Below are 24,008 nucleotides of genomic sequence, written 5' to 3'. Positions count from 1 at the left end.
GAATGTTCTAGCTGCATGTCATATCCTCATCAAAAATGGGAAAAGGGTAATTGGATTTAAATGTCAAGATGTTCTCAGTGTAGGGTGGAAAGCACATATCTATTTTCTCAGCTACGGTTTTTTTTTTTTTTGGTCTTATGATAATGAAAACTGCAATGAAAACTGCAACCACTTGTGGCTGAAGATGACAGGAGAAAATTCTCTAGGGCTTGGAGATAACAGTGAGTCACAGCCTGGGGGCCAGGTACGTGGCTATCAAATGCAGAGGCAACGGGGTTGGAGGAGAGTGAGAAGTCCAGGGTTAGGCGAGGGGCATTAGCTGGGCAGAAAACACACTGGAGAAGGCTGGGGGGAGCTCAAAGGAAGGGGTGGCCAGGATGCCCATCCTAGGAGGACCTAGGAGGACAGCCATGCTTTAGAGGAGAGCCTGGCTCAGACTTCAAACTTAGTATGGCATGTGGCTTCCATGACACAGTTCTGCAAACAGATGCCCACAGCCTTGAGAAGGGTCCCCAGTAGTCCGTGGGGACAATTCCCTTCTGGGAATTCTGTCCCATGGCTTTTTTCCAGGTTTGGAAAAGCTGACAATTAGGACCTAATAGCCATTTGTCCCAGCTTTAATTATGGCCACAGTGAACCCTTAGCCCTGGTCACCAAGGCAGCCAATATCCAGTGCTAGGGACAGTTCCAAATGCATGTCTCAGTGGCCCTGAACCTGGGGATGGAATTGTCGCAGGGCAAACCCCAAAACTGGGGATCAGCCCAGAAGGCCAAGTGGGTTCTTGGCTTTGTGCAGGAAAGAATTCAAGAGTGAGCTGACACAGCAAAGTGAAAACAAGTTTATTAAGACAGCAAAGGAATAAAAAGTGGCTATTCCATAGGAAGAGAAGCCCTTAGGGCTGCTAATTGACTATTTTTATGGTTATTTTTTACTATATGCTAAATAAGGGGTGGATTATTAATGAGTTTTTCTGGAAAGGAGCTGGGAGTTCCTGGAACTGAGGGTCCCTCCCTTTTTTAAACCATATAGGATAACTTCCGGGAGTTGCCATGGCATCTGTAAACTGTCATGGCGCTGGTGGGTATGTCTTTTAGCATGCTAATGTATTATAATTAGCATCTTAGGAGCAGTAAGGGTAACTGGAGGTTGCTTCCATCACCACCTTTGGTTTTCGCGGGTTTTGGCCAGCTTCTCTACTGCATCCTGTTTTTTCATCAGGGTCTTGGGAAACTAGTCCTGCCGAACTTCTATCTCAGAATGGCAGTGACACACCACGCATTCCTTCATGAATGTTGGGGACAAAGCTGTGGGCTGCATCCTACATGGCCACAGACTCCCAACATCTGCAGTATGGGGTAGGGAGAGAGGGGTGGTGGCCATGCTGTCTGCTGGTGCTAGAAAATCTCAGGAACAGAAAGGGCATCTAAACAGAACATTTCCTGGCTGCCCCTGACACATGAGACCCCCCCCTTATTGCCCTGTGTCCCCAGAGCTGCTCACACACACTTATCTGCTGGATAAGTGGTCACCCTAGTTGGCCTGGCAGGCACCAGGCTATGCATCTTGTCTGAGCTTGAGCAGACACCGCAGAGTGCCTCGGAAGGGCCCTCTGAGGGATCCCTTCTCTGCAAAAGTGAGTTCACCATTCCCCGGGGAAGGCAGTGCTAGGCTGACAAAACAGCCTGGTGCAAATCATCCGCAGGGAGGCAGGCCTGGGAGCGGTTAGCTGGGGAGCCTTCTAAATGCCTGCAGCAAGCAACCCTACCCTTCATCCTGATTAGTAGCATCCGGGAGAGCCCAGGTGGGCTTCAGGCTGGTATAGAATCTGGCGTGATCAGTTCCTGGCTAGTCCTTCACTGTTGACCTTCAGGACAACACCTCAACTCGGAAGCACCCTCCAGTCTATCCCCTGGCCTCCTTTCTCAGTCCAAGTCTCAGTTCAACAGCATCCTGAGACTGTCCCCAGGCTGAGGGTCTATGACATCATAGTGAGGCAAGAGGTGCTTCCAAGGGCAGGCTGGGCCTGGGATCCCCACCCCATGTCTGTCTCTGTCACCATGGATTCTTAGCATCGTTGGGCTAAAGCCATCCCTGGCCTGCAGCAGGGAGCAGTCTCTTTTGTAAGGACATTGCCAGGTGGTGGGTGATGCCTTAGAAAATACACATCCTTAATTAGAAACAGGTGGAGAGGAGGCACACTCCATTTACAGGTGTGAGCAAGTCTTCTGGTAAAAGGTGGGGAACGTGATTTTGGTTTGTTTTTGTTTCTGTTTTTCTTTGAGACGGAGTCTCGCTCTGTCCCCCAGGCAGTGGCGCGATCTCGGCTCACTGCAACCTCTACCCTCCGGGTTCAAAATGATTCTCCTGCCTCAGCCTCTCAAGTAGCTGGGATTACAGGTGTGCACCAGCACGCCCGGCTAATTTTTGTATTTTCAGTGGACACAGCGTTTCACCATGTTGGTCAGGCTGGTCTTGAACTTCTGACCTCAGGTGATCTGCCCACCTTGGGCTCCCAAAGTGCTGGGATTACAGGCGTGAGCCACCATGCCCAGTCAAGAATGTGATTTTGTATGGCTGCAGTGGAGAGTGAAGAGTGTGTGTGTGTCTGTGTGTCAGAACCTAAGACCCTCTGACTGCCCTTGCAGTGGGCAGTCGGGAGAAGGGGGCAGCCTGGCTGGAGGCAGACATGGTTCCCAGTCCCATTCACACTCTCCTGCTGCCTGGGGTGCATTTGACAGCTTCCCCATCAATCTGTGAGTTTCCTCCTGAAACCTGATTGCTAACTCTGCCTGTGAGGCATTTTAAGCCTTTTCTCCAAGTGCCACCTCCCTCCCATGGAGGAGCAAGGTCGGGCCCTGAGGGTGGGAGCTATGAGCCAGCTGGGGAGGGGCCAGAGCTGACCCCCCACCACCCAACCCTGCCCTCTCTTCCATCTCTCCCCAGCCAGGCTGTTTCCAGGGATTGCCTTTGTCTCTGCCAACAGCTAGGATGTTTTGATCAAAAGCCAGGCCTGGCACTGCTGCTTGCCAACAAACACAAGCCTTTTTTAAAACCTCCTTCTTCCCTGGGCCGGGACTTCCCTATCTGACATTTGATGCAGCTTCTGGCTTTGCCCAGGCCATGGCATGGAGGACCCTCACACAGAGATCCCGTTTACCCTCTGTTCAGCTTGATGCTGGGGTCAGGGGATGTTTCAGGGACCAAGCTGTGTAGGAGACTTGGTTGTCAACAGAACCTCACCCCCAACTCACTCTGTAGTGTCTTTCCCTGTCCCCATGTCAGGAAGGTCCCTGGGGGAAGTCAGTGCTCCCAGGGTGGTATGCTGGGCCCGGTGGGAGCGGGCAGCTCTGGGATCGGGAAGGTGGGTCCTCACTCCCAACAGACCCCACTCATGAAGCTCCTCCTGGCCTGGGCACTGAGGAAGTGCTCTCTCTCCTTCCTCTCCTCTCCCTGAGCTCCTGCAGTTGGGACGACGATGGCAGGGCATTCTCCTGGGGGCTGGGGGCTGGCCCAGTGAGCTGCCACCCCATCCCTTCATATTCACCCCACCTGGGGGACAGCACCACTGTGTCACACAGTGTGGGTCCCCACTGCTGTTATAGGGAAGGGGTCCCGATCCAGACCCCCAGAGAGGGTTCTTGGATCTTGCACAAGAAATAATTCAGGGAGAGTTCATAGAGTAAAGTGAAAGCAAGTTTATTAAGAAGTAAAGGAATGAAGAATGGCTACTCCATTCTTCATTGCCCATTTTTATGGTTATTTCTTGATGATATGCTAAACAAGAGGTGGATTATTCATGCCTCCTCTTTTTAGACTATATAGGGTAATTTCTTGACGTTGCCATGGCATTTGTGAACTGTCATGGCGCTGGTGGGAGTGTAGCAGTGAGGACCACCAGAGGTCACTCTCATGGCCATTGGTTTTGGTGGGTTTTAGCCGGCTTCCTTACTGCAACCTGTTTTATCAGCAAGGTCTTTATTACCTGTATCTTGTGCCAACCTTCTATCTTATCCTGTGACTTAGAATGCCTTAACCGTCTGGGAATGCAGCCCAGTAGGTCTCAGCCTCTTTTTTCCCAGGCCCTAGTCAAGATGGAGTTGCTCTGGTTTATACACCTCTAACACCGCTGTCTGCTCACAGAGAGAGGAGGCTTGCCTCATAGATCACAGATCAATGACGGAAGTTTGTAGAGCTCTCTGCAGCAGGCTGCAGTTATGGTGGTGTGTGGGCCCTTGAGAAAGTGCTCCTAGAGGCTGGCTGTGGCTCCTAGAGGCTAGCAGTGGCTCCTATGTAGGAAGTTCTGGCTCTTATGTTGCATGTTCTTTCAGAGCTGAAGGAAGGGCCCGCAATAATCTATCTGTTACATCCCAACTTATGCAGAGAGGGGGTTTAGGATGCCATACAAGAAATGAGGGCATAAATCAGAATGGAACTGACAGATGCAAGAACAACTAGTAAAGAGATAATAAAATGGATCCCAAAGTAAGTTTGAAAGTTGCACTTCACAAGGCTGTATTCACTTGGTAATGGGCTGTGGTATCAAGAGTATATCTGGGCCAGGCATTGTGGCTCACGCCTGTAATCTCAGCACTTTGGGAGGCCAAGGCGGATAGATTACCTGAGTTCAGGAGTTCAAGACCAGCCTGGCCAACATGATGAAACCCCATCTCTGCTAAAAGTACAAAAAATTAGCCGGGCATGGTTGCGGGGGCCTGTAATCTTAGCTACCCAGGAGGCTGTTGCAGGAGAATTGCTTGAACCCGGGAGGTGGAGGTTTCAGTGAGCCAAGATCATGTCATTGCACTCCAGCCTGGGCAACAGAGCGAGACTCCATCTCAAAAAAAAAAAAAAAAAAGAATATATCTGGTCTTTGTCTCTTGGTTCCAGACACAGTGCTTCAAAAACCCTTGGAATTTCCACAGCGATAGGCATGTCTTATTATGCCAATGAGACGGGTCCTGGTGGGCTCCTAGAGAGCTTCAGTATAGGGGCTGGTCACCAGAAAGACCAACCACTTGAAGAGAGGAGGGGAGGGTGATTGGAGATTGAGTTCTGTCATGCAGCCAATCAATCATCAATCATTAATTACTCATAATCAAACCCCAATTCATAATGCAATCCTAATAAAGACTCTAGACACTGAGGCTCAAAGGAGCTCCCAGTTGAACACACTGATCTGCTTGGGAGGGTGATATGCCCTGACTCCATGAAGAAGGTACCATGGAACCTACCTTAGGGGACCTTGTGAGAATTAAATAAGATAATACAGGAATCAAGCTAAGCTCATGCTTTGTCTCTTCCTCTAAGATGCACATGCCCCACTGCCTTTCTGAGGGTCTGGTGTTGTCCTGCTGCCCACTTCGGTTCATTGGATGTGTCTTCATGTGAACAAATAATGATTGAGACGAGGTTTGGGCTCTTCACGAGGAGCCCAGAGCCTGAGAAAATTGTGTTTGGGATCCTCCCAGACCCTGTTCTATCTATGGGTATCCTTTCTAATAAAAATGCAATTTTAAGTATAGCGCTTGCCTGTGTTCTGCATCTTTAAAACAAATTTTCAAACTGGAGGGGCCCCAGCACCTACACTGCTGGCCAACTGGCTACAGATTCATAGGAACACCTGACTCTGTAGCCAGTTGGCTAGCGGTGCAGGTGGCCTGGGGACCCCACTTGCAGCCAGTGTCTGAAGTAAAGTCAGTCTTGTGGAGGGCTCTGTCCTTTACTTGTGGCGTCTGGTGCTAACTCCAGGTGGTCAGTGTCAGGACAGTATGTAGTACAGCCCAGCTGGGGGCAAAACAGAACATGGGCTTATTTATTAGGCATAAGCCTTGCAACAGCTGGTGCAGAACAACGATTCTTGGTACGAGGACCAGATAAGAGGATCTCCTGAGTGACGGCCAAATGTGCTTGACCTCATCTTTAAAGTAAGGGCAATCATGAGCCTCAGGGGGCGGCTTTTCAGAGCCCAAAAGAAAGAGGCAGCATTGCAACAGAGCACAGTCGGTATGCAGCTGAACTTATGTGGCCAAGCTCATGCAGGGCAGAGCTGGCTGGGTTGAAGTGGAGGCGCAGCTGTCCCAGTGTGAGCAGCGTGTGGATTAAGGGACTCCCTCCCCTTGCACCTCAATCTCTGTCCGTGTGGACTGAGCCATTGAGACAGGCTCTCTTGTTTCCCTGAGTCCATGAGCTTCCTGGAGTGGAAAAGAGGTCACCGGCAGCCAGCAAGGAGAACAGTGCATCCTTACACCTTTTCTCTGCCTGAGATCTTCTCTGGGCAAACCAGAGGATCTGGCCACAGCCTTGGGCACAGGCTCTGGGCTTCCTGTGAAGAACGCAAATGTCATCTCAACATTGTTTGCATATACGAAAACACATCTGTCATAGACACTGGGTAAAATAAGGCTGAGACCTACTGGGCTGCATTCCCAGGAGGTTAGGCATTCTAAGTCACAGAATGACATAGGAGGTTGGCACAAGATACAGGTCACAAAGACCTTGCTGATGAAGCAGGCTGTGGTAAAGAAGCTGGCCAAATCCCACCAAATCCAAGACGGTGATGATGAAAGTGACCCCCGGTTGTCCTCACTGCTCATTATACGCTAATTATAATGCATTAGCATGCTAAGAAACACTCCCACCAGTGCTGTGACAGTTTACAGATGCCATGGCAACACCTAGAATTTACCCTTTATGGTCTAAAAAGGGGAGAAACCCTAAGTTCTGGGAATTGCCCACCCCTTTCTCGGAAAACTCATGATTAATCCACCCCCTGTTTAGCATATAATCACAAAGTAACAATAAGTATCCTTAGTCCAGCAGCCCAAGCTGCTGCTCCACCTATGGAGTAGTCATTCTCTATTCCTTTACTTTCTTAATAAACTTGCTGTGATTATTACTATTGAGTGTCAACATGATTGGATTGAAGGATGCAAAGCATTGTTCCTGGGTGTGTCTGTGAGGGTGTTGCCAAAGGACTTTAACATTTGAGTCAGTGGACTGGGAGAGGCAGACACACCCTCAATCTGGGTGGGCACCATCTAATCAGTTGCAAGCGCGGCTAGAATAAAGCAGGCAGAAGAAGGTGAAAGAATTTGACTGGCTGAGTCTTCCGGCTTCCATCTTTCTCCGTGCTGGATGCTTCCTGCCCTCAAACATCGGACTCCAAGTTCTTCAGGTTTTGGACTCCTGGACTCACACCAGTGGTTTGCCAGGGGCTCTGGGGCCTTCAGCCATAGACTGAAGGCTGCGCTGTTGGATTCCCTACTTTTGAAGTTTTGGGACTCGGACTGGCTTCCTTGCTCCTCAGAGCTTGCAGACGGCCTATTGTGGAATTTCACTTTGTGATTGTGTGAGTCAATACTTCTTAATAAACTCCCCCTCATATATACATCTATCTTATTAGTTCTGTCCCTTTAGAAAACCCTGACTAATACACTTGCTTTCACTTGAAGAATTTGCCTTGAATTCTTTCTTGCGTGAGATCCAATAACTCTCTCTTGGGGTCTGGATTGGGCCTCCTTTCCAGTAACACATCCAATGAACTCGAGTAGGCGGCAGCATATGCCAGACTCTCGAAAAGGCAGTGGGCTATGTGCCACTTCTTTTCTTAGGGGAAAAGACCAAAGAATGAGCTTAGCGTGGTCCCTGTATTATCTCATTTAATTCTTACAATGTCGCCTGAGATAGCTTCTATGATTAACCTTACATCCACCGTACAGAGAGAGAAACTAGTTTTAGTGAAGTGTTTCTCCCAAGAGGTCTCCCTGCTTCAAACTTGCCTCCTCTGACTGTTTCTTCACAGCATCCAGTGACCCTTTTACAGTGTAAGGCAGAACATGTCATTTTGAAACTGTCCCCATGGAATTGGCAAGAATTGCACGCTGGGTTCTCGACAGGAATATACTTATAATTAAGCATCAATCAGGCTGCACTTTGGCCCACTTCCTTGTAGCAGAAAGTCACGTGGCACTAGGTCTTGACGATGCACACCCCCAGTGCTCCTATAGGTAAGACTTCTGACATGAGGGTCCTAAGACTGTTTGAGAATTGATTGGCATCCCCATTGCTCCTATAGACAGGATCTCCAACCTTAAAATCAAAACAAAAAAAAAATCAAAACCTTAAAAACAAAAAAAGGCTTTTGTTTAAGGATCATATACGATGTTTTTCTTTCAGACTGTGAATTCCAGCAAAACTAGTTTGAAGACCCCACAGAAGATGGGGATCAGCCTGAGAACACAGGTTCTTCCTCTCCCCGCCCCGGCACTTCACCCTGCACTCTTCCACCAATCGACAATCTCTATACTTCAGCCCACTCCAAAACCCTTAAAAACCCCAGCCCCAAACTCCTTGGGGAGCTGGATTTGAGGTTTTTTCCCATTTCCTTGTTCGGTGACCCTACAATTAAATCTCTTTCTCTATTGCAACCAGGTTTGGGTGTATTGACTTGCTGTATGCATTGGCCAGTGGACCTATGATGGTTACAATTTCCCTATGAAAGCACCTCAACCATACCTCACCTGCGGCAGGCAGCCTCCAAGATGGTGCCAGCAATTCCCACCACCTGGCAACATGCTCTTGCAATCCCTTCCCAAGTGGGCTGGACTTGGAGGCTAGCGTCTAACACATAGACTACAGCTACAATGATGGGCTGTCACTTCTGAGGTTGTTATACACACACTGCGACTTCCGTTTCATTTCCCTCTCCGGCTTGCTCACACTGAAAGAAGCCAGCTTCTATGCCATGAACTGTGCTATGGAGAGGCCCACGTGGCAAGGAACTGAGGGAGTTCTCTGGCCAACAGCCTGAGGTGGACTCAATCCTGCCAGTAGCCACTTGGCTGAGCTTGGAAACAGATCCTCCCTCAGTTATTGAGCCGTCAGATGAGACTGCAGCCCCAGCTGCACTTTAATGACAGTCTGTCTCCCTGTGGGCTTTCTCTGGATTTCCCTCTAAGTTCTACTGGAAACTGAGGCCTGGGGGTCTTGGGATTACTAAATTGCAGGGTATCCTGTTGCACAGTGGGGGAGTGCCCATCTCCTCTCTGCCCACGCCTGCTAGAAGCCAGCAGAGCAGCTCCCTGTGCCAGGGTCTTTCTCAACATGCCCTAGATGCTCTTCTTGCTTATTCCAAGCCCATCCCGCAGGACTCAGATGTGGTCCACAGAGGGCGGGGCCAGAAGTTAGACTAACGCAGCAGCACCCTATGGAGCTCACCTCTGTCCTCATGACTGAGTCTCCCTCACTGGGCAAGCTTGCCTTGTGTTGCGTCTTCTCCCCAGAGGACCCCAGCTCCTCCTGCCCTGGGCTCACAGGCCTCCCAGGGAGCTCGAAGAAGTGGGGTCTGCCTCCCTCTCTCCCTTCCCTGGCCTGGGCTCCCCTGCACCTCCCCGTCCTAAGCACCTGTATTCTGAGCATGTGTGGCTCTCTTCCCAGTGGGCTGGGAGTCTGCTGAGGGCAGGTGCAGGTCTGGGTGCCTGTGGCTGTCTCAGGGACGCTCATCGAACCACACCCAAATATCAGAGGCCATGCGGGGTTCTCTCTCGGGACTGTGTGAGGCCTGCAGGGCATGGTTACTTGAGGCTTGGCTGAATGTGCCCCTTTTCCTTTGCCTGGCATTGCTGGCACTGTGTTCCCCCACCTCTTCCTTTGATCTGGCAGCAACCCTGAAAGACATCACTGTTGAGGGGTGTGACGTGTAGTCCTAGGTCAAGCCTAGCAGAGACACAGCTGCTACCCAGGAAGCAGAGGGCACCACCCTGGCCACAGGAGCCGCCCCAAAAGCAGCATCTGCATATAACCACATCAGGGACATAGACGCCACCACTCGCCCAGGCCAGAGCCTGGAGAGAACTGTGAACTCAACGGGGATGTGTGAATGATGCTGAATTTGTGCAAGAAAACATGATTGGATGAAATTTACATGAAAGAGTAACTGAGTAGTCTGAAATGGGGCTGGCTGGGGTGGGGGATTTAAAAACTAACATGTGCTCTGGAAATACAGTTCTGTCTGCTCTGATGGCATGTGTGTGGACAGCCACAGGTGTGGCCGTGAACCTGCCGTGGGAGCAAAGGCGCTTGCTGGAGCCCCCAGGCTCCGCTTACCAAAGTCCCACGTTGGTGTCTCAGCTGCCCTCAGCCTGCTCTTTGGGAGCGTGGGCTGGGGCTGGGCCAGAGGAGAGCACCCACCCACAGAATGCACAACCCAGCCGAGTGAAGGGCCCAGCAGCCAGTGGAGTCCGAAAAACAGAGGCACCAGAAAGCAAGGCACACAGGTTCGTGCAAACGCCACACAGAGGCTGGCCTGGAATGCAGCCACCAGCCCACTACGGCAGGAGCCTTCTCCAGGGAGCAGATCCACTTGGCACCTGGTCACGGTAATTACTGCTGAACTTTAAAACCTAACTCAGCAAAACCGCAAATATTTAACATGTGTTCCTCCTCCTGGGGGGCCTGGAGGAAACGGGAGCAAATGGCCACATTCCCAACATGAACTCCCAAGTCAATTCACAAAACACATTAATAAAGTAGCCAGGCACAAGATGCACAGCCCCATCCAGCACTGAGGCCCCAGCCCCAAGCACGGCCTGACCACGGCAGACTCTCGGCTCCACTACAGCCCACTCTGGGACTCTGGGGCACACACATGTACATGGACACTCATGCGCATGAATGCAAGTGGCCACAGGCTTTCAGGGGCCGGAAGTACACACTCCACACACACAGACACGGGTTCACACATACGGGGACTCCTTGGGCAGTGCTGCAGCCACCACGGGAGGCTGGTCCAGCTTCCTGGGTCAGCACAAGTTGTGGTCCTGCGCTGCCTGTCCGTCCTAAGCCTGAAAGATGGAAGATTTCCAGAAGGGGATGCCCGAGGTACCAAGTTTTTCTCCTGGCAGGAACACAGGATCAGCCAGGGAGCCTCATTTGAAGAAAGGGAAGTGGTGGGAGAGGATCTCCACTACAGGATGCACCTGGGGAGCAGGACGTGTGGCCAGAAGTGGCTCCCGGGCGACTCTGGATGAAGTGCATCTTTGGCATAGAAAGGGCCGGGGAAGGGGAGGAGAAGGCTCAGGATCAGGCATCAGGGAAAGTGGCACCGAAGGGCTGGGCTTGGAAAAGTGGGTGGGACTGAGATACAAGCAGAGGAGGAGAAGGGGCAGGAGCTGGGAGGGGAGCACTGCTGGCAGAGGTGCGGGTCGGGGTGGGGGAGTGGGAGCAGCTGCACTTAGGCTGAGCACTCGGGATGGCCCTGAGGGTTGGGTTGCCAGCATGCATTGTCCCCTCAGCCCCTTTATTTGCAGCCCCTGGCCCACGTCTCCTAGCCCCTTGCCAGGGAGCCCCCTTCTTTATGGCAGTCAGGATGAAGAATCAAATCTAAACCTGTCCTCGCCATGTCTGGAGTTCAGCATTGCTGTCGAGAGGTGGGACATTTGGGTGGCTTTCCCTGCTCCTGGGACACCGATCCAGCCCCATCCTGTGAGCCACCCAGAGGGAGTTCTAGTGCCCACACCCTTCACTCCCCACCTCCCAGCTGATGCTCACACTTTTATTAATATTATTATTATTGAGACAGGGTCTTGCTCTGTCACCCAGGCTGGAGGGCAGTGGTGCAACCAGGACTTCCAGCAGCCTCCGTCTCTCGAGCTCAAGCCATCTTTCAACCTCAGCCCCTGAGTAACTGGGACTACAGGCATGCGCCATCATGCTAATTTTTGTATTTTTGGTAGAAACGGGGTCTCGCTATATTGCCCAGGCTGGTCTCAAACTCCTGAGCTAAAGTGATCCTCCTACCTCAGCTTCCCACAGTGCTGGAATTACAGGCATGAGCCAATGTGTCCAGCTGATACTCACCTTTAAAGACATCAATACCAGGTCCCAGCATGGCAAGGCCTTTAGGACCTGGTATGTGACTGGCTGGCCCTGTCCCCTGCCCCATCTACCACCACACCTTCCACTCCTGGCCACAAAGCACAGTCATCTCAAGAGGTCAGTGGCCTGAGGGCCTTCTGCCCAGTTCCTGAAGGCCTTGGGATAGAACCGGGTCAACTCAGACCCCGGTTCTTCTAGGAGGAAGAGGGAGGGTACAAGAAGCCCCTGCTGCAGCGGGCAATGACCTTCATGCCCCATCCTGAAAGCTTCCCTCTGGGCCAAGGGGAACCGGACCACTTCCAGGCGAGAGCCCTGAGCGGCCCCATTCCCAGTGTCTCCAGTGGGCAAGTCCAGCTCAGCCCAAAATACCAGCCACCTAGACCCTATGGCCAGTCTCTGGCCCAGGTCACTCTGCCCTGATCCTTCCCAAAGCACCCGCCATGACCAGATTAGAGAACATAGAAGATGGGGATAGAGATAAGGGGCTGCCCGAGGCTAAAGCCTCCAGCTCTGTTCTCTGGGCTCACCCTGGCAGCCCCTAACCCTTCTTTCATCACACCTCTGTGCCAAGACCCCCAGAGTCTCAGTGGTGAGGACTAGGGAGGCCAGAGTGGGTGGGAGAGCCAAGGCATTAAGAGTATTTTCTGCTTGCATCGTATTTGGGGCAAAGGAAGGTGAAGGCAGGAGAAGCACCCTTCTTGCTAACAAGGGAGTGAAGGCTCACTGAGCTCAGGGCAGGGCAGTGGGGAAAGGGCTGGTACTGCTGCCTCGAGGCCCCACGCAAAGCTCAGCAGGGACCCTGGGCCACTGCAGGGACCAGAGGATTGTGGCCATGGGTTTTTAATTTTCACCTTTCACAGATTTCATTACCAGGAATTTCAGATTTGGATTAGGACTTGAGGCTCAGCTCTCAGAATGAGTCGAGGAGGGGCCCACAACAGCAGGTACAGGATGCCCCTGGGGGGTGAGTGTGTGGGGAGGGGCATCAGTCTGGAGCCAAGGAGAAATGCCCTTCCCCACGGGGACCTCTTAGCCTGATCAAAGGTTTGTGATGCACAGACATAGAGTAACAGACGTAGAGACTCGGTTGTGTCCCCACAATCACATGCAGCCACGCAGCTCTGGAGACACCCTCACACTCTGTGCACACACACTTATGTTCCCTCATAACAGCGCCCCCCAGTACCTATGCTTGCACTTGCACACACAACAGTGCTGGTCTCCTGATGACAGCTGTGCGCTGCCAATGGCTCCTGGGAGCTCTGTGCCCTCACTCCCTCCCCAACCCCCAGCATCTCCTGGGTCACTCCTCCAGGGATCTGCTGGTGAGCAGCTGCGGCCTGGTCCCTGGCTGGGGTGTGCCCAGGTGTGGCCCCCCACTCTGGGCCACAGTTCACCCTTGGAGCAGGCTCTGTCAGTGCCCAAGGAGAGGTGGAGCAGCTGGGGACCTCCCCAGGCCCAACAGGGGACCCACCCAGAGCGGGCCTCTCTGTGCCACCTGGCTGGGGAGCTCCAGGGCCTGGTCTCTATGCCTGCCACATGCTAGGATGGGGAGAAAAGGGAAGGCAGGGAAGGAGAGGGGGCAGGGGCAGGGGCAGGGCCCAGGAGTGGCAGGTCTGGACCTGGTCTTTGTGCCTCTCCAGGCCTTCCGAGGCAGATGCGGCCCCAGGCAATACTGTCCAGGCTTGCGCCCTCGCAGTGAGGGAGGGCTTGTCCTCCAGGCTGCAGACGCACATTTTAATGGAGCTTCAATTATTCATGGAGCCTGGGAAGAGCAGCCCACCTGCCGCCGGCAGCCCCGCAGCTACACTTTACAGAACTGCTTACAGCTCCTTGGCAGAGCCCGGATGGGGGCCGGGGTATCCTCATCTAAAAGTGGAGGGAACACTGGGGAAGGTGAGGCCCCTAATGCAGCACCTGACCCCTGGGTGGGGGCTCGCCCAGCACCTTCCCCTTCTGCACAGTGAGAGGATGATGGAGGTCCCAGGCCCCACACCCAGGGCATGGATGCTGCCTGTGGGGCAGGGTGTGTCAGGAGGGGGCTGGGCCTGGGTGTGGGGTAACTGGTGGAGCCTGGTCAGGAGGCTAGGCTCATCTAAAGCTTGAGGCCAGAGCAGCTGCCTGTGGCTGCACGGAAGTGACTGCACAGCACCCATGTGGGGCCAGGGGCACCGAGGAGCCAGGCCCAGTGCCTGCAGGCTGAGCCCCTTAGTGCCTGAGACACAAGACCTCACACCAGGAGGAAAGTACCCACACTCAGCTTCTGTCCACCTAACCTCCCCCTTCACAACCACACCAGCACCCCTTCGCCACAGGAAGCCACTCCTCCCCACTCTCAGCCCCTGTGGTTTGGATGAGGTGGCACCACCCACACCAGGAGGGGCATGGGATCCTCCTGCCAAAGGAATTGGCTCGAGGATGATCAGGTAACACAATGGGGTGACAATGGAGGCCCAGAGATGCCAGGGCCACCCCTTGGCAAAAGGCTATCTGGGACTGAAGCCCACAAGGGGAGAAGCAGAGGCAAGGAATGGAGAAGCTGAGTTCTGACGATGCCGAGGCAAAGCCTAGATACAGCCCTACCTGATGCTGTCCCTTGCAATTGAAATGTTCCTGTCCAATCCAGGAGCCTTCTCCCTCAGACTGCCTTCCTCCTACAGGCACCTGCTTTCTCCAGTAGGAAGGGGGATGGTAGGTGAGCACAGGGTTCCACCCATCACTCCTCTCTTCTAGGCACCAGCTGAGCAGGGAGTGGCAGTGAAATGGCTCAGGGAAGGACAGCCTGCAGGGAATCCCATCTCCTAGAGAGAGGACTCAAGGGTAACCAAGGGAGATGCAGATGTTGGCATATACAGCAACACCTTGATGATGAACACAGGCCCCTCACACACCTTTGTGTAGACACACACATGCACACAAATGGTCAAACATATGCTCCTAGGTGCCTGTGCATGCACACACTCACATGGATACTGAGATCTGCATGGATGTGCCCAGACATCTACACATACGCAGTCATGCACATTCTCAAACAAATACTCAGGTACACACACACTCACAGGTATTCAGCCTCTAGGCATGCACGCACACACAAAGATCCAATCCCACCCACAGACACATTTGCTCATGAACCCAGGGCGTGCACACATTCCCACTGAGCCCCACACTTAACACAGGATCACACATAGGGAGTGGAAATGTGAGCCAGGCTGGTGCCCTGGGCTCTGCAGGAAGTGGAGCAGGGGAGCCTCTGACGTTGCCTTCTTGTTCCCAGCAGAGCCGGGCTTATCTTTGGAAGGGTGAATGCCAGGTGAAAAATGATTAGCTGTCACTCGGCACTTGATAGATGCAGACCCCCTCTTCCCCTTGCTCCTGGCAAAGGACTGACATGTTATTGATCCACTTAGTGTATTCATATCAGCAGCTGCAGAGGCTGAGCCAGGACTAACTGGAGAACATCAAAGCAGGGAGAAAAGAGAGGTAGGGGGTGGGGGATCTGGGGGTGGCTGCTAGGCTGTTCCAGCTTCCCAAGGCTCGTGATGGGCCAGGAGTTATGCTCAGGGTGGGAAACAGCTGTTTCTCCCCAGAAACCTCATCTCCATTCACATCCCCTCTAGGTTCGTGTTACCAATTGAGAATGCCCAGCCCCAGGGAAGAGGGGGAAGGGGTGCAACCAAGGAACAAAGAGGTAAGAAAGACAGGGCCAGAGGCAGCCTGATGACAAGACCACAGGAATGCTGGTGTGAGAACTGCAAGAAAATAGCTTTTGGAGATGATGTTAAGCTTTCAACCTGTTTCCTGAGAGAATTTAGTCCCCAGCAGGGGCTATGGTTCAGTCTACCAACAAATCTTTGCCTCCCCTCATGTATTTCCTTCTTTTACTACATGTACCTACCCATCCGTCTGTCCATCCAGCCATCCGTCCATCCATCCATCCATCCATCCATCCGTCTCATTCATCAGTCTGTCCACCCATCCATCCATCTGCCCATGCACCCACCCTTCTGTCCATCTTTCCATCCATCTGTCCATCCATCCATTCATCTATCACTCCTTCCCTCCCACCTTCCATCCACCCATTCATTCAGCTCATCCAGTCTGTCTACCCACCCATCCATCCATCTGCCCACCCACCCACCTATCTGTCCATCTTCCCATCTATCTGTCCATCCATCCATTCATCTATCCATCCATCCATCCATCCATCCATCCATCCATCCATCCATCCATCCATCCATCTATCCGTTTCATCCATCAGTCTGTCCACCCATCCATCCATATGCCCACTCACTACCTATCTGTCCATCTTTCCATCTATGCATCCATCCATCCAAACAGCCATCCATCCATCCATCTGCCCACTCACCCACCCATCCATCCATCTGTCCTTCCATCCATCCATCCATCCATCCCTCTATACAAACATCTATCCCTCCATCACCTATCTGCCCACACTTACATCCATTTGCCCACTCACCTACCCATCTGTCCAACTTTCCATCCATCTGTCCGTTCTTCCATTCATCTATCCATCCACCCTTCCCTCCATACATTCATCTACCCAGCCATCCCTCTATCCATTCATACATCCCTCCGTCCATCTACCCACCCACCCACACATCCATCTATCTGCCTATTCATCCATCCATCCATCCATCCATCCATATGCCCACTCACCTACCCACCCATCCATCTTTCCATCAATCTGTCCATCCACCTATCTATCCATCCATCCCTCCATTCATCCATCCACCCATCCATCCATCCATCTTCCTACTCACCATCCATGCATCCATCTGTCCATCCATCCAATCACACAACAGACATGTGTTAAGAACCTAGCATAGCAGCGTTAGGCCCTGCACACACTGTGGTGATGCAGTGTGGGAAGGCGACTGTGGGTGTTCAGAGACAGGAAGATACCCGGGCTCTGTCCTGGAGGATGCCCGATCTCAGAGGACAGAAGATGGAGAAGGACTGGGGACTGGAGGGTTGTGAGTTGGCTCAGGGCTCCATCTGCTGGTGTCAAGGCAAACGCATGCTGCTGGAGCCAATGCTGACTCCGAGGACCCTGTAATAGGGCTTCCAGGCATGGGCGTGGGCCCCCAGAGAGGGTCCTCGAGAGCACTAGCTTTCTGGTTGGGTCCATTGCCTCCCAATGAACGATTCCCTTGTGATTATATGGACTTTGATTTCCTATTTCCACAGACCAGACAGAGCTGAAATGAGTGGCCCTGAACCTGGGATGGCCAGAGGTGCAAGCTGAAGACAGCCAGGGTATCTCTGGTCAGACCAAACTGTAGCCACCCTGGCTTGGGCCAGGTCTGAGCACCACTCCTCCCTGCGTCCACGTTGGGCCAGTGCTGGTGGCCACTCTGCTTTCCGCAATGATGGACGTGGTTCTCACTGATATGGAAGCCCCTGAACTGGCCCCAGCTCCCAGGCTAGGCTGACCCCTGCAAGGGGAAGGAACTGCATAGTGGAAGGAGGATAGGGGAACGGGCGCCTGCCCTGGAGGCTCCCGACACTGCATACCACTGCCTGCCCAGTTCCCTGCCTCCTGTGTCCCCATGGTCTTGAGGGGAGAACGTCCAGCTCTCAGCAGTGTGCTCTGCTCAGCTTACTGTGGGAGCCCCAGGAAGAAAAGGGCTGCCCCTCCACTGTAAGCAGATGCCAGGGCTGGCAGAGAAGCTTTGGATGGTGGACGGAGGCCAATGGGCAGAGTGTGTGTGCTGCATGCATTCCGTGTGTGTGTGGCAAGCATATGTGGTGTGTGTGGTGTGTGCAGTGTGTATGTGTGGTGCATGTGTGTGCAGTGTGGGTATGTGTAGTATATGTGTGGTGCATGTGTGGTGTATGTGGGGTATGTGTGTATGCATGTGTGATGTGTATGTATGTGTGGTGTGTGTGTGTGCAGTGTGTGGGAGTGTGTATGTGTGTGTGGCCTGTGTATGTGTGGTGTATGTGTGGCATGTGTATGGGGTATGGGGTGTGTATGTGTGGTACATGTATGGGTGTATGTCACGTGTGCATGTCACCACCAGGCCCACACAGTCCCTCCTGTCCCTCCCCATGGTATGAGGAGCTGCCCATGCCCTTCTTCCGTGGGAGTTTCTGGGCTTACAGGGTGACTCCAGCCTGGCAGAGGAGCTGTGTGTACAGACAGCGGGGCTGCCGACACCACAGTGCTGCCTAGGAGAGAACATGTGGTGCTGAAGCTCTCCCAGAGGGGAAGCTGGAGCCCCATGGCCTTGTGTGTGGCCTGAAGCCTTTCCATTTCTATCCAGTGCCTGACACACTGAGTGTGTGGCTGCAGCAGTAGCTCTGTCACAGAGGTCACGGATGGGCTGGCTTCCCTGGCCTTTGAGAGAGCTGCTGGAGGAGACAGTGGGTATCACGCGTCATGCTCAAGTGTGAAGCTAGGCTCACTGTGCATGGTTTGGGTCCGACTGCATGTGATTTTTTTTTTTTTTTTTTTTTTTTGTAACTCACAGTAAATTGCTCCAGGTCCCCATCCCCCTCTCTAGGACCCTGTGAAGCTCCCTGGACCCAGACAGCCTGGGGTGTCTGGGGGATCTCTGCCTTCCATCCCTTCTGGTCAGATGGCTGGGAAGTCAGCCCTAGGGCTGCAGTCCAGTCTCCCTAGGTGTCCCCCCGAGTCCTGTCTCTCAGCGCCTGCCACCTCCAGGGACGGTTGCCACTCTCCAAGGAACACTCATTTTCAGCAACTCCCCATCCCCTCAGCTTTGGACGTCGTGTCTGCCTCACCTCCTTCAAAGACACTTCCCTTAGAACAATTCCTCAGTGAGCTTAGGCTTCCTAAAACAGAAGTGTCTGATGACCCAGTCCCCATCTCCCCAGCAAGGACAGAGACACCTTGAGTGGAGAAATTCCACCAGGAGTGAACATATATGGCTGTCGCCAATGACACCAGAGCCACTCGATCCTGCCTCCCAGCCCAGGGCTCCCCCACCCGGCCCACCCCATGGCTGACAGAAGGTATTTGCCTTATATCAAGGGAAGTGTAAATGTTTTACAAAACATTTTAGCAGCTTCAGCAACAGTTTAGAAAACACGTTTTATTTTGGAGATGGTAGACGCCCACCTGGGTTTGCCTGGTCTTTGGCTGCAGAGTGTCACACCTATGACATCACTGGCAGGGCGGTGGGGGAGAGGAGGCTGGGCACATCCAGTCCTGGGAGCCCAGGTCTCGGGTGGAAGCCCTGGAGTGAACAGACACCTCTCCAACAAGTCCCAAGCCCCTGTAGTGCAGAGCAAGACCTGGAGGCCTCCTTCCCTCTCAGTAGCAACAGAGATTCAAGACTTCAGGACTCCAAGGACAGATGCACAGGCCCCACCCCCAGCTCTGTCTCTCTCCCTCCTCAGCCCTAGGGGACCGTGACCTCTCCCCACTGGATCCAGCAGGGCCAGCCTCATGCTGGCTGAGCTGCCTCAACGCCTTCCTCCTCAGGCTGCGGCTCTGACCTCTTCTTGGGGAGAAGCCAGGAGGATTCTGGGTAAACACAGGGACTGAATGTGTACGTTGAGCTCATCTTTCTCCTGAGATCCCAGCATAATGACAGCGAAGGAATGAAACAGAGGGGCCCATGGTAATGAACAGAGCTAGAGAGGAACAGCAGCAGATGCCAGATTGCAACACAATTTTGGAAGATGGGAAGGGGACGGAGGGTGGGACCAGATTCTACAGGATGAAGGGGACATGCTAGCTGAGCCTGCAGAGGAGTGCGGGGAAGACTGCCTTGCCCCACAGAATGCAGCAAGGTGCAGGACTTGGAAGCACCAGGACAGGCAGATGGCAGGGGTGAAATGTGGGCTTAAAAATCTAGTGGCAGTTGTGCACAGCAGCTCACACTTGTAATCCCAGCACTCTGGGGGGCCAAGATGGTAGGATCACTTGAGTCCAGGAGTTCAAAGCAGCAGTGAGCTATGATTGGGCCACTGTAGTCCAGCCTGGGCAACAGAGCAAGAGTCTGTTTAAAAAAAAAAAAAGAAAAAAAGAAAATCCAGTGACCAGGCAACTATCCCCTACTGCACCCCTGGCAGGAGATGGAAGATGTACCTGCTGAGTAAACTGCAAATAACCTATGGACTCCAAGCTGGGAGGAGGAGCAGGGAGCACTGCTTTCAGAGGACTAACTGGGAGGCTTCAGACAGAGTGATCAAAGCCCCGGCTGCCTTCCAGTCCTGTACACACTGGGGGTCTTCGGCCAGGATGGAGACTGCAAGTCCATTTGGTATAGAATGAACTGCATTCCCCCTCCAAATCCACCTTGAAGTCCTAACCCCCAGTACCTCTGAATGTGACTGCAGATAGAGTCTTTGCAGAGGTAATTCAGTTAAAACGAGACAGGAATAATACAGGGTGGCCACAGGATAATAAAAATTCCAGGCAGTAGTTTCACATGACACCCTGAAAAACAGGGTGTGGACCAAGCTGGCTAAGACCAGCTGGGCCCAACATGGCACTAGATATGACCACGGTTTCTCCTAGGACCTCGCTGCATGCTCATTAATATCCTAACTCACTCACCCACCAGTGCTGTGACAGTTCCGAGACCACCCATGTTTGGTGTAAAAACGTGTGGCACTACAGTTCTAAGAAATCTCCACTTTTTTCCCAGGAATTTTCATGAATATTCCACCCCTGGATTAAATGAACCCATAAAGGTAGCAGCCCCTCACCCCACCACACGACTCTTAAGTCTGCCGGCACTCCTTTCTTGAGCATGTACTTTTTTTTTTTTTCTTTTTTGAGAAGGAGTCTCGCTCTGTTGCCCAGGCTGGAATGCAGTGGTGTGATCTCGGCTCACTGCAACCTCTGCCTCCTGGGTTCAAGCAATTCTCCTGTCTCAGCCTCCTGAGAAGCTGGGACTACAGGCACGCACCACCACACCCGGCTAATTTTTGTATTTTTAGTAGAGACAGGGTCTCACCATATTGGTCAGGCTGGTCTCGAACTCCCAACCTCAGGTGATCTGCCTGCCTTGGCCTCCCAAAGTGCTGGGATTATAAGCATGAGCCATCTCACCCAGCCAGAGCATGTACTTTTCACTTTGTAATAAATCCCCATACTTGTACTATTTTCTGAATTCCTTCTTGCAAGGGTGTCAAGAGCCTGGACACTGGCTGTGGTTGAGGCCCCACTGGCGTTAGAGGACCTCCCCCAGCCCACCAGTATCAAAAATGGAGTCATTAGAGTGGACCCTAATGATCCCTAGAACGGGTGTCCTTATAAAGAGGAAATTCTGATGCAGACAGGGGCAGAGGGAAAACCGTGGGAAGACACAGGGAGAAGATGGCCATCTACAAACCCAGGAGAAAGGTCCCAGAAGAAACCGACACTGCCCAATGCCTTGTTCTCAGACTCCTGGCCTCTAGGACTGTGAGAAAACACATTTCTGTTGTTTAAGCCACTTAGTCCATAATACTTTGTTACGGCAACCCTAGCCAACTAATGATTCTCCCTTGGAATCAAGAGGGCTGATTCCTCACCCAAATACCCTGAAGAAAAGCTCTTCCCCCTCCTTCCGGTTACAAAATCAGGTGGCTGGGTGTGGTGGCTCACATCTGTAATTCCAGCACCTTGAGAGGCCAAGGCAGGAGGATCACTTCAGCCCAGGAGTTCGAGATCAGCCTGGGCAACAGAGTAAGACCTTGTCTCTACAAAGATGAAACAAAATTAGCCAGGCATGGTGGCACACACCTGTAGTCCCAGCTACTGAAAAGGCTGGGGTAGGAGGATTGCTTGAGCCTAGGAAGTGGAGGCTGCAGTGAGTCGTGATCATGCCACTGTACTCCAGTCTGGGTGACCAAGCAAGACCCTGTCTCAAAAACAAAACAACACCAATCAGATGTTTAGTGCTCCACTCTCAACTACGAATGGGTAACTAGGGCTCACCAAGCATCTGAGGACAGCCTCCACCACAAGAGACATCAAATGAAGCAAACATAAAAAGATGACATCAGAGGAAGCAGAAATAATTCAGGAATAGCCGTAAAACTAGAAACAGTTTAAATATGAACCAGAAAAGAGCTGGCTAAATAAACTAATGGTGCATCTTTACAATGAACACTGTAAAGCCACTGAAATGGGTGAAAAAAATCCGTCTCAACATGGAAACAGGTTAAGAGGTCCACCCTGCAGTGTTAAGTGAAAGAAAAGAAACTGTTTTTGTTTTTGCAAATGACTCATCTATAAGAAGCATCTGGTAGACATTGGGTGACAGGCTTGCAACATTGCATGTGTTGAGAGTATCTTTCTAAATGGGCCCACACATGTGCCAGGTGCAAAACCTCTATGGACTTCCTGACCTCCCAGCTTATTCCTGTTTGACCTGGAGAGAGGGCCAGGAACTCATGGACCTGCCTGGAGAAGCTAGCATGAGGCCAGGCACACAGCAGGTGCTCAGTGACTGCTTACTGGATAAACAGATGGATGAATGGATGGATGAATAGGAGGGATAGGAGGCAGGAGCAGCTGGTTGGACATGATCGTAAGCTCATGCCGGCAGCCAGGGACAACCCAAGGCCAGCTAGCCCAGCAACGTGAAGGTCAGCCTGAGCACTGAGTCATCTGCCTGCTGAAGATCTGCACACCTCCAGGGGTCCTGTCACCTCCTGCCTGAGCAGACACTGATGCCCAGAAAAGAAGTTTAACCTGTTGAGTTGTCAAGGCAACCAGAAGCATGCTGGGATGCAGAGCTGACAGGCCCAAGGAAATTCTGCCTTCCATTTCCTAAATTACTATCCTATCAAGTTGTCTCTCAAGGTCTGATCCTATCTATCTGTTCAGAAACAGGCCCTCTGTGTCACTGATTTCTCTCCCTGACCCCAGTTTCCAGGAGAAACTGCTACCACCCAGCCAAGAGCCCCATATTACCCACATGGGTCTGAGCTCCAGCAGGGGCTGAGATCATGCTGGAGACAGCAGGACAAGGCAGGTGATGCCACGGCCAGAGAGGGGATTGGGAGCTTCTGGCATTCACATACATCCATGACCTTGACCAAACAGCAGCCCTGGGCGAGTGGGGAAGGGGAGGACCAGGGCACGGGGTGAGAAAGTGACTTGGTCAAGGGCAGGGCCAAAGTTCTTTCCTGTCTGGAGAAGTTCAGAGGGCAACAGGGCAAATATGAACAGAGCAATTGTGTGGAGGAGTGATCTTGAGGAACAGGAATGGTGGGAGAAGTGACAGTCACCATGGTGCTGGGACGGAGTCTGTGGAGGGAGGAGCTGGCTGGATCTCTCCGGGTGGGCTGCAGGGGTGTATTTGTCCATTTTCACACTGCTGATAAAGACATACTAGAGACCGGGCGATTTACAAAAGAAAGAGGTTTATTGGACTCACAGTTTCATGTGGCTGGGGAGGCCTCACAGTCATGGCGGAAGATGACAGGCTTGGCTCACATGGCAGCAAACAAGAGAAGAGAGAGCCTGTGCGGGAAATTCCGCTTTTCAAAACCATCAGATCTCATGAGACTCATTCACTATCATGAGAACAGTGCAGGAAAGACCCACCCCCATGATTCAATCACCTCCCACCGGGTCCCTCCCAGGACATATGGGAATTGTGGGAGTTACAATTCAAGATGAGATTTGGGTGGAGACACAGCAAAACCATATCAAGTGGGGATGCTGTGTTTGGAGAGACTACTATGTAGTCAGTAGGCTGCACTGTCCTCTAGGTGGGCAGGGCTACTTGGTGCCTAAGCTCAAGCTCAGAGGACTTGGGGTGGTGCTGGGGCCCTGGACTTCAGAAACCCACATCAGGGTGGGATGGGGATGGAGAAGATTGGGGGAGGGGCAAAGGGAGGACCACACCCAGCTAGGCTATCTCCCCAGAATGGACAACCCAGCCAGAGGACAGAGGACAATGAGAGGAGGAAGGAACTGTCAGAAGCTGGAAGGACCTAAGCCCAGGCTTTGTCATCTGTTGACCAAGAGTGTTCATCTGGGACCGTAGATGGGTCCCAGAAAGCATTCTCCATCTCTCAGGCTTGCTTGGGGCATTCAAGTCTTCTAAAACCAGCATTTCTCAAACTTCAACATGCATTCAAAGCACCAGAAAATCTTGATCAATTGCAGATTCTAATTGAGTTGATCTAGGGGCAGGCC

General features: G+C 52.4%; 1 protein-coding gene and 1 long non-coding RNA gene across 5 annotated transcripts in view; one reads left to right on the top strand and one right to left on the bottom strand.

Annotated features, from left to right (window-relative positions):
- CHST8 (carbohydrate sulfotransferase 8) overlaps nt 1–24,008 on the bottom strand; it is a 153,151-nt gene that overhangs the window by 35,993 nt on the left and 93,150 nt on the right. The gene's annotated exons all lie outside the window — the stretch shown is intronic.
- Nucleotides 1,999–8,430, top strand: LOC129051764 (uncharacterized). 2 transcript variants are annotated; one of them, XR_008516226.2, is made up of 3 exons: nt 1,999–2,236; nt 7,803–8,007; nt 8,177–8,430. It is a non-coding gene; the product is annotated as an uncharacterized LOC129051764 (long non-coding RNA). The 2 variants fall into 2 exon arrangements; XR_008516227.2 differs by having other exon boundaries at nt 2,000–2,211.

This window comes from Pongo abelii, chromosome 20 (assembly GCF_028885655.2).
Source record: "Pongo abelii isolate AG06213 chromosome 20, NHGRI_mPonAbe1-v2.0_pri, whole genome shotgun sequence".
NCBI lineage: Eukaryota > Metazoa > Chordata > Mammalia > Primates > Hominidae > Pongo > Pongo abelii.
This window is presented reverse-complemented; position numbering and strand designations above follow the sequence as displayed.